At 37.9% G+C, this 10,598-nt stretch overlaps 1 long non-coding RNA gene across 2 annotated transcripts; it reads left to right on the top strand.

Annotated features, from left to right (window-relative positions):
* Positions 1–3,921, top strand: LOC112142829. Of its 2 annotated transcripts, XR_002918651.2 has the most exons (5): positions 1–236; positions 324–423; positions 1,176–1,299; positions 1,411–1,534; positions 3,749–3,921. It is a non-coding gene; the product is annotated as an uncharacterized LOC112142829 (long non-coding RNA). The 2 variants fall into 2 exon arrangements; XR_002918650.2 differs by lacking the exon at positions 1,411–1,534 and having other exon boundaries at positions 1,176–1,353.
* Positions 3,922–10,598: the final 6,677 nt, after the last annotated feature.

Raw genomic sequence — 10,598 nt, 5'->3', positions numbered from 1 at the left:
GATAATTATTACTGTTTTTAGGGTCACTTTATTGCACCACTGAATATTGCATTGTTTCTATGGCAACATGTCACTCTAAAAAGTGGGTTTTTTTCTAAAGTCATACAAAAGCCCTGAGGTCATTTGGCTCTGGCCTGGTATTCTGTCACTGAGCTTGGCATGAGCAGAGTGAGGGTGACTGCTGGAATCCATATCAGCTATGAGTACTTGTTATGAAACATATGCAGCGTTGCCAGGTAAGTGTGCTGACCTGAAACGAGAGAGTTTGCCTGAAATGTGATCAAATTTTTCTGCGCTGTCCGTCCCTGTGTTGTCCTGTTCAGGGTCACGGGGAGGGTGAAACACATCTCAGGTGTCACTGGATGTGAAACCGTGGACGCTATTGATAAATTGCCAGCCCTTCGGATGACAGAAGGTCCTGGGGTCAGTTAGACCCGCACATTTTTTGTTTTTTGACCTTTAAAATGCTTTTTTGAAATAGTCTTGATATTGTCCTCCAAAAGTTTATTTTAAATAGTTATGCAAATTGTGTTACGCTGAATGATTTCTGTTTTCCTTTTATTTTGAAAATTTGCACAAAATGCCTTAGTTACATTTAAGGCAAACATCCATTTAAAGGTTTTTCAAATTTTGATTTTGATTGCATCAAATATCTTTTTATTCCTATTTACCGTATTTTCCGGAGTATAAGTCCCAGTTTTTTTCATAGTTTATCCAGGTGTGCGACTTATACTCAGGAGTGACTTTTTGTGTGTTTTTTGTACATAAATAGGCTCATATCTTTGTTGTTTTCCCAGAAAACACCAGTTGTCTTTTTGCAGATGTTTCCTCTAATAACCTCTAGAAGGCATTTTATTTGAGTATTTGCTATAGGCAGCAATGGAAGAAGTGTCGTCCAAAACAAACAAGGACGAGAATCTCATTGTTTTCCTCTTAAACTTTGATATTTTTCTTATACAGATCAAAATATTAGTATTCTTGTATTTATTTATTTTTTTAGCTTGACTGGGCTTGGCTGATTTGTTCTAAAATATCAGAATATTCTCCCAAAAGTGCGACTTATACTCCAAAACGACTTATATATGGTTTTCTTCTTCTTGATTAGACATTTTTTGCTCTTCGGGAAAATACGGTAATATTCCACAAAAATAAACTTTTTTTCTCCTTTTTTCCAGCTTTAGGAACTTAGATGGAAAGCACTTTGAATCAAAGAAACCGAGTATTCGAGCAGGAGAGCCACTCATTCTACAGCCCCGTATTTAGTGAAGATAATCAGCAGCTGTGCAGAAATTTCACACTGTATGAAGTGGTGGATTGGTGCCTCAGATGTATCCAGAGATTGACAGTCAGACGGTGAGTGAGTCAGACAGGATTTTAATGTATGTCCTGTCATCCGCCCTTCTCTTTTAGCAGAATCTGTCTCACAGCCCATGTGGGACTGAGCCTGAGTGACAAGCCTCTGACATTTACAAGCTCTGAAAGTGCGAGCGGGCATGCCTGCATCGATCATGGCGGACAATCCAAATCTCCATTAGTGAGTTTAATATCTAAAATGAACATTTTTGCTAAGTAGTTGTTGCAGAATTGTACATAAAAGGAGTTCATGTTAAAATACCAAAATATGAGGGCAACAATGCAGCAGATCACACATAGAAAAAGATGAAAAATAGAATTTTTGAAGCAGCGTTTTGGCTCAAACTGCAGTCTTGGAGTATAAATGGAAATACTGTCCCTGCAACAGGAGCTCTCAGTGACATATTACCCTCCTAATCAGAAAGTCTAGAAATGTTGCTAGGAGACTTTATGTCCAGACAAATGGCAGACTAATAGGCTCTGAATTATTCAGCATCAGCACTAGAGGTGATGCTGTTAAGAAACATTATATCAGTGTGGAAGGCCTATTTTCTTCCTGAGACCTTTGCAAGCATAAAAATGGGCTGCACAGCGAAGTTCAGGTGAATCCATTTATGTATAATATTTCCTCACCTTCACCCTTGGCAGTTGTCATCCGAGGGCACGGAGACAGAAGTGCCTCCGTGTTTCATCCTCTTTTCCAGACCACCGCTCCAGCTCTGCTGTACCTACACTTTATGAATGGATCCTTCCCCATTCCAGCGGCGCAAATTAATCTCCACCACCCGTCCATCTGCGACAGACCTCCCACAGCACAAGGGCATATGCATTTATTTCCCCCTTCTTCCTGCCGGGTAGAATACATACAGACGTGTAATTTAAAGCTGTCATCTTATCGGCTGCTTTTCTGGCTAAACAATATGAAATCTCGACAAGAGGAAGGCTTTGCCCACGTCCGGATGAAGAGACATGTTTTTTATTCTCCTTTTAAGCGAGTTCTTTACCAGGAATGAAAAGGAAATTGCTGCTGACATTTTTCAGGAAATATCAGATTCCAGAAATAATGAAAAACACAAATTAAAAGGTTCAGACAGAGCATTTAGACTCAAGTATTTGGAGGAAGCTCCAGGTAAAAGTTAAGAAAAAAAACATATAGGAAAAAGAAAATTTCTAATGTTTATCTTAGGATGTCTTTTATAGTCTTCGAAAAAAAGGAGACCTTTCTCCCAGGGAAGATAAATAAAGCGGGACTGGAAATCCAACACTTGTCTTTTTGTTGTTTTATATGAGCTTAGACCTCATGAGGGAGCGTTCTGACACTATCAAAGCTTGACAGCCAGAAGAGCTCGAGAAATGATAAAGACAGTATTATTTATATGGCCCGAGACACAATCCCACTGGTTGCCATGGTTTCAGGGAGTACAAGAGCCAAAACAAGCAGATACTGCTGAAGCCTAAAAAAAAGGGCCAGGACATGAAAGACGACCCTCCTAACTCTACAGAATTTACCACACTCAGAGGAAATCTGTCCCTGACTGCTAATAGAGGAAGACAATAAATAAATGCACAATTGGGGAAGTTTCTTATTAGGGATTATATTTAAGGTGGTTTTTAAAGATATATAGCTCAATAAGTATTCATTTATATACAAAGTACATAAAAAAATAATACATTTTATCTTAAATTAGTAATACACACAATTAGCCAGTGTTTTCATTGTTTTTTTTGTGTGTGTTTTGGTGCAGTCGTGTAAAAATAAAAGGTAAAATACATAAATGTAATGCAATTTTTCTAATATTGCTGCAGTTATTGGAGAAAACACGTGGGTAATCACCACCAGATTGACCGTAAAAAGACGATTTGCTGCGCTTGGCTCCGTCTGCAGACAGGATCCCTGGATCATTGCCACCGACTTTTATTCCAGCCAAAAAATGTCCCTCTGATTGCTTACATATCGCATTCAAGATGTAAATACGCGTTGATTAGATTTTAAATTTGCGGTGGAGCTGTATCTTTAGGGCCCGAGAGTACCTTTGTAATAACAGAAATATCTCAGTCCAACATGCATGATGACATTTTCGCCTGTGATGTTTACGACCTGTGTGCCGAGCGCCCCGCCTTTGAGGGGTATGGGCTCTGACACCGGTGCGTCCCTTCAGGGCTAGAGGTTGCTGCAAATCTCAAAGTGGCTGCTTTGAATCAAGCGGCTCCAGTGATGGATGGCCCCTGGCATGATGTATAGCTTTTCCCTCTGTAAGCCTGCACGGACACTGCGTTTGGTCAAGCAAGCTCCTCTTCCTACATTCGTCCCTGGAGCTCCAATTTGCTGTCTGGGTGTAAATATGATCCACGGTTCTACAGGGCAGATACTGAGTGATGGGTCTTATCGTTGCAGAGGACGGAAATCACGCCGACCAGACTCAGAGAAGATGGAATTCTTGTGTTTGCTAGGGCAAAACTTTAACTTTTTCACAGCTTTTACAGCATAAATAAATATATAAACTGTTAAATTGTCTTGAAGCATGTTCTTCTGTTTGGGTAATCCTCAAAAAAAAAAAAAAAAAAAAAGCAATCGTTTTCTGCCCAAGCAGTTCATCAGGCATTCCCTATATGTCATCGTGTAATTTATAATTCTTCCTTTAGCTGCTCCACACTACGCTGCATGCCACACCACTCCATAATGGGTCACTGAACTTCCATAACAGAGAGAACTGCCAGGCGCTGACACAATACATTTTCCCCTTCTATAGCCACTCTGGTAAATACACACACTGAGAAATTAGATTTGGCAGGTCATTCAACTCTCCCTCAGGGGATCTGCAACCGCTATGTTCGTTTTTTTTAAGCTGAAAGTAAACAGTTCACCACAAATGCTGACGTGAAGTGGTTTTTTTTTCAGATTTCGCCACTTTCTTTAACCTCTTCATATATGACAAGTTCTATAAAAAAAAAAAAGTCTCACCTACATATAAAAAATCATGTAAGAGAGGCTATGCAATTTCATCCTTGACTGCAAGTTAACAGACACATTAAATTGGCATGGCTGCTGAGTGAATTCCTGGAAGATTAACATCTGGGATGAATTTTGGAAAAAAAAATGTGAATATTTATGACATCAAGTCTTTTGTTTTTTTTTGTTTTTTCGTTTGGATTATATATATTTTTTTAAATAAACTACTTTCTTTATTGTTCAAGTACATTTTTCTGACCTCTGACTTTTGTTCAGCACCCTCCCTGATGGCTACACACACAGCGCTTCCTAACACTGGTTGTGGGCGATAAATGACATGCATGATGAATGAGTAAGACTTCATTCCAGAAAAGAGCAAAAGACTTATCTTAACGTTTTCCTCGTCATTTCATCAGTGTGACCACTGTGAGCTGTTCTCAGAGGGACGTTTTGCAGTACGGATGTTTCCAGCTTCCATGTCATCGTCTGTATTGCAGCAATTGGAGCGTCTGCCATTCTTAAAGATTACAGATGCTGACCCTTACTTTTCCCAAGATGTCTTGTAATTAGAAAATAAATTTTACAAACTTTGCTGTCAAGAAATAACATTTGGTACAGTAAAAAAAAGTTTTCCTGTTTTACGAGCATCATAAAAAAAGGTAATTTTGCAAAATATGAACTTCACATTTTTTCTGCTAAAAAGAAAGTAAAGCATTAATGCACCTCATTTACATAAAATAGACCGAAATTAATAAGAAGAAATTATGCTCATTTTCTTCAGGAGTGATAACAAAAACTGCAATATTTAAAAAAAAATCTTTGAGCTCTAACAAGTTTAGAAAGTTAACAGAAAAAAAGCTTTATTTTTGCAAAAGAACATTTTTTGCATGACTTCCATTTGTAAAATGATCCCTAATACTTCTGGAAGGGTCCTGAGTTGAACAAATCCACGATCAACTGTCTGCAAATTCTGCAAAAGAGCTGTGCAATTGCTCAGCGTAGAGGTAGATTGTTGCACAGACACATGACTTTGACCATGACCTAAATATTTAAAATATAAAGAGGTGCAGAAATCATTACACTGACATTGATTTCTTCAAATTATTGCTATACTTCTTTAAACTACGAATCAATAGGGCATCCCAAGTTTTCAAATCTATTTTCTTTTACAGGTTTTACCACATTAACTGTAATATTATCATTTTTCAGGAGAACTACATATTTTGTTGCACCTGTAGCCTCTTTTCACTGAGCAGTCCTGTCCGGTCTGGTCCGGTAAGGTCCAGTTAATTCTGGAAAGCGTTTCCACTCAGTTTGGCCTCGCTTCCACTAGTGGTTTGTTTTTACAACACATGCGTGGTGTAAACCGCTAGCATCTCATTGAGTCATTGTCGTGTGACGACTTGAAAAACAACAACAGAGGTCATCCAACAGCTTGTCTTTTTTTTTTTTTTACTTTACTTTTAGTACATCGTGTAAAACAGGAATTGAATGTTTTTTGATAGAAGATCGCGGGCAGTTTAGAAGAATACCACCATAAAGAGGAAAATGGAATCGCTAGCTTAGCGCTATACTGGCTCTTTCTAATGTTGTCTGCCAATCAGCTACGCGGCTCCACTGTTCCGTTCCATTTTTCTGTTGACCAACAATGGATTGGTGCCCTTCAAGAGGTGCAGGTTGGAACTATTTAATGGGTCCATTTTACAATGAAAAGGCTCAAAATAAATATTGAGCCCGGACCAGACCGCTCAGTGGAAACGAGGCTTTGGTCTGTTATGTAGTCAGTCTGTTGAAACTCGTCATTATTCCCACAGTTCTGCTGATTGTTTCATCCAAATAAACATACACCACAGGTTTTATTTATATATATATATATATATATATATATATATATATATATATATATATTATTGATGTTTCTCAGCTCTCCTTCCTGGTACCTAGTGGACAATATGGTGGTCAAGGCCTTCACTTCCTCTTTGAGGATTGGGCATAAGGAAGTGCATAGCAAAGAGGTTTAGATTTATTTGATTACCTTTTTGGTTTGTAACTATTTGAGTTTTTTATTATTTTATGTCTGTTTTTGTTTACTGAACTTTAGGTGTATAGTTTCCAAAAAAAACTGTATCTGTTGTCTTTTTTTTTTTTTAATTAAAGGGACTTCCTTCTGGGCATGGGCAGTCCATTAACTGGAGCCCATAAGGCAAAGGAGCTCAGTGTGAAACGAGTATAGACTAGAATCAGTGGACATCCCCCCCACACACACACACACACATTCCGAACAGGAAGTAGTCCCTGGCTCTAAAAAAACAAAATCCCATAGACTTCTATTGAGAAATAAACTGTTATTAATATAATAACCATTCTTGCTCTCATACTTTTTTCTCAACATCTTCCTTTTTATTTTTTTTTTCTTGACATTTTTTCTTTATGGGAAGTTATTTAAACAATAAACTGACCAGTCAGATGCCTCAGTACAAAGCATGTGTTTCCCTTTGGCCCCACCTCGTACGTTTGATTGACAGCTCCTCTCCAGCTGCTCTCAGTGGGAGGGGTGTGAACTTCAAACAAGCTTACTTATGATCGGCGACTCCGACCAATTACTGTCATCTGGTTTCAAATGGCAGAAAATGGGGACAGATGTGGCCTCATTTTGTGATTTTCTATGGGTGACGTCACACTCGCTCCATCCAATGATAATATATGTCTATGGAGAGGAGACCGAAGATGGAAATAATTTGTGTGAGCTGTACAAAGAAGTATATTCCTGAACTTTCTGGACATTTGTCTGTTATGTATTGTGACACTCCCAAGTGGTAAACTTTGAATTTCAGCAAATGCCATAAAAATGAAGGGATAAAAATAAAACAAAAAAAATCAATCTTTGGAATCTAAAATTTTACTGACTAAAAAGACTTGTGTTTCCAACAGATGACGGAATTGTTATTATTAAATATGTCATGATATCTTAACACTGCTATCATTACAACTCAAAAGATTGTTTTAATACACGGTTTTATTTTTATTCCTGTTACTAAACCTCTGAGACTAAGAAGAAGAAGAAAAAAACAGCATAAAAGCTCATTTCAGTCGGGTCTTCAGAGCTGTGAGGTCCTGCATTTCAGCAATCAGTCTCTTCTAGAGGCTCTCTCTAAGACACTGTAATTATAGCGTACTAGTGGGTGAGATTATGATGCAAGATTCTCCAGTTTTCACAACACTTATTGTAGAGCTCTCTATGTTGTCTGATCTGAAAATGTGTGCGAGTGCTGTGCACTCTTTTGCATTTCTGAAGAGCGGGTCTGCGTCTTTTGTTCTCAAATCGCTACGAATGGGTTCTAAAATCAGCTTACAGTCAAACTAGTTTTCAATAATGTTCATGTTTGGGACATTTTCAGATCTCAGATCATCTTTCAGTGCTCAGAAAATGAAACTGTCCTGTTGTGGTGAGTGGTGGTTGAATTGTTGCTGTTTATTTAAGGCTTTAAGGATAGAACTTTGCAAAGTGGAGCCTTTTAAAGAACGGCGGCTACAAAAAAGAAAAAAAAAACAAGCAGAGAATAAATTAAGAGAGAAAATGGATGGAGGTGGAAAGAGGTTGTGAGCCTGTTATCTTCCCGCTTTTTCTTATCTGCAAAATAGGAGCATATACTCACAGAAGCAAACTCAATTTACAGGTTTTTCTTAATGTTTGTTCAGCACTTCTCATTCCTTTGTGCTCATTCTTCCTAATTCGGTTTGTTGTATTCATATAATTAGACTTAAATTGAAAAAAAAAAAGGAAGCGCTAAATCAGGCTAACCACAAACCATGACAATATTCTAAAGTAAAAACATAAACGGTTGTTAAAAGTGTTGCTTACATATAGGACTGTATCCTGCTGCTCAAGGAGAATTAAGTTCTGGCAGGTGTGAAAATGTGCTTGATGAGAACACCCTATGCAGGTTGATTGCACACCTGTTTGGCTGTTTTACAGGTGCTTTTCACACAAGCAGAGACAGTGGCTCCCTCTGAGGATCTTTCCGGAGTCTCAATCCTGCACGTTCTCCGCCTGTCAGCGTGACAAAAAGCTCGCTGTGTTAATTCCAAAGCTGTACAGTAAGAAGAGTCAGCTGCAAAAATTGCATTTCCACCACAAGGCAGAGCTTCATTAACTTTTTTCTGGTTGAGCTGCACTGGCAACATTTTTTTAGTCATGCTGCTCTCTCTCTCTCTCTTTCTGAAATGCAGAGAATAATTAAATTGGCTGAGAAAATGTGAATGAGTTTTCCAGAGAGACGTAGGTATTTCCGCAACATCAGTGAGAAGACAAATACTTCCTGCGGCAAATCGCTTTGCTTATTTGGTAATTTGCTGTTTTATTAGTACCATTTTAAGTGCTTTCATCGTGAAACCTGACCACCCAAGTGGTCTGTAGGCTCCTTGAAGAGATACAATGAGGTTTTTTAACATGTAATTTAGTTAAAATCCCTCTCCAATCATCGTTTTATGTATTTTCAAAGCGGTGTCAGTGGTCTTTTAATTATGATTATGATGTCGTTTTCTTGGACATAGTTTCTGCAGAGCAGCAGGTGTTCATCAGAAACTCACCTTTGAGTTGTAGGTGTTAGTGCAGAAGTAAGCCTCTGCTGATATCCCATCATCCCTTTGTATGCACTCTTTTTTGCCAATTTTGGTGTCAAAATTCTAGTTCGGGGGCCACATTCAACCCATCTGATCCCAAGTGGGCCGAACCAGTAACATAATAGCAAAATAACCCGTAGTCAATTTGTTATCTGTAGCTTTGTTTTTGTTTGTTTTTTTCTCATTTGGAGAAAACCAGACGTAGCTCACCCTTGCAAAGAAATGCAGTTTATTTCTTGATCTCTTGTCATGCCGGTACTTCTTTTCCTTTGCTTCCCCTAGTGGCAGAAATGTACATTGCACTCATTTCTTTAAATAACTCGTCACAGCAATGGGCCAGAAACGTGCTTTTTTTTTTTCAACATCCTTTCAACATCGAGTTTAATTTAGTTGTTTAGTTTAGCAGTTAGCAATTGTTTATATTATATGGCCAACCTTCTGCATCTGTATAATTACCGGCATGAAGCCCAATGAGGCAATTGTTTTTGTGATATTGGGCTATATTAATACAATTGAATTGAATTGAGTTATATTTTTTTTCTCTTCATGACTGGGCTGGATTAACCATCTGGAGGGCCAAATGCGGCCCGCGGGCCGTATGTTTGACACCTCTGCAAGAATATTTCTATTTGCCTGCAAGCGGATGCATCAGGGAGACTTTGGCCTGCTCATTATAGTTGCTGTGTCACAACAATTTTTTTTTATCTGCTCCTGATTCATCACGATTTGAATAAAGAAACATTCAAAAACACAGTTTCAATCTTAAATTGTTTTATATATGTCCTCCATCATAAGAAAAGTACAAAAAACACGTTAAAAACACGTTTTCATTGGAGTGGGTCTTTAATAACCTTGAATTCTTTTGAAATAAAAAGTAACTTATTGTAACCATGAATCCATTATAAAACAATCACCTTTAACAAACGTTTCATGGTTAAAATAAATGCATTTAAATTGCTGCTCTTGAAATCAAGGGAAATACAAACATAATGCTGGTAAAGTCATATTTTTTAGAATAAATACTTGTAATCTCTTTTTGTTGAGTCAGCAAAAATATATTTTTAATTATCAATTTCATAAACCAGCTTAATTCCATTTAGTCACAGGGTTACTGGAGCCTATCCCTGCAACTGTCGGCTCACAAGTTAATCTCAAAGTAATTTAAAAATAATTTCTGGAAGAAAGAACGTACTATTTGTTATTTTTCTGTTATTCTTTTACAAAAATAATATAGAAAATACGATAAACTATGAGTAAAGGGGGTTAATGATAACTTTATCACTGAAGTGCTGCACTAAATTCAGTGCAAAGATCCAATCATTTCTGTGAAAACGGCTTCCTATCGCAAACATATGTTTGGCTGCAGGACCGCACGTCTTAATTAGCTTTCATTCTCGTGTGTAAGTCATAGCATTTAATTTTGGATCCGTTTAAACATCATTATCTGCTGAATATTAATGGTGCTCTCAAGGTTGCACACAGGTTAATATGTGTCTTTTCTGATGAATAACTAAGGGATTATGCATAATGCATAAGACTGACTGCTTTCCACTTGGGGCTTTGCCTTTGCCTCAGCGGTCCATGCTAGCAGAAATGCTCCTGAATGTGCCGTTTTGGCCCAAAAGAAGTGTTTCTCGGCTGAATGCCCCATTAACTAGAATTGTGGGTACCA

The sequence above is a fragment of the Oryzias melastigma genome, linkage group LG14 (assembly GCF_002922805.2).
Source record: "Oryzias melastigma strain HK-1 linkage group LG14, ASM292280v2, whole genome shotgun sequence".
NCBI lineage: Eukaryota > Metazoa > Chordata > Actinopteri > Beloniformes > Adrianichthyidae > Oryzias > Oryzias melastigma.
The sequence above is the reverse complement of the archived record's forward strand: the minus strand, read 5'-3'. Positions and strand labels throughout refer to the sequence as shown.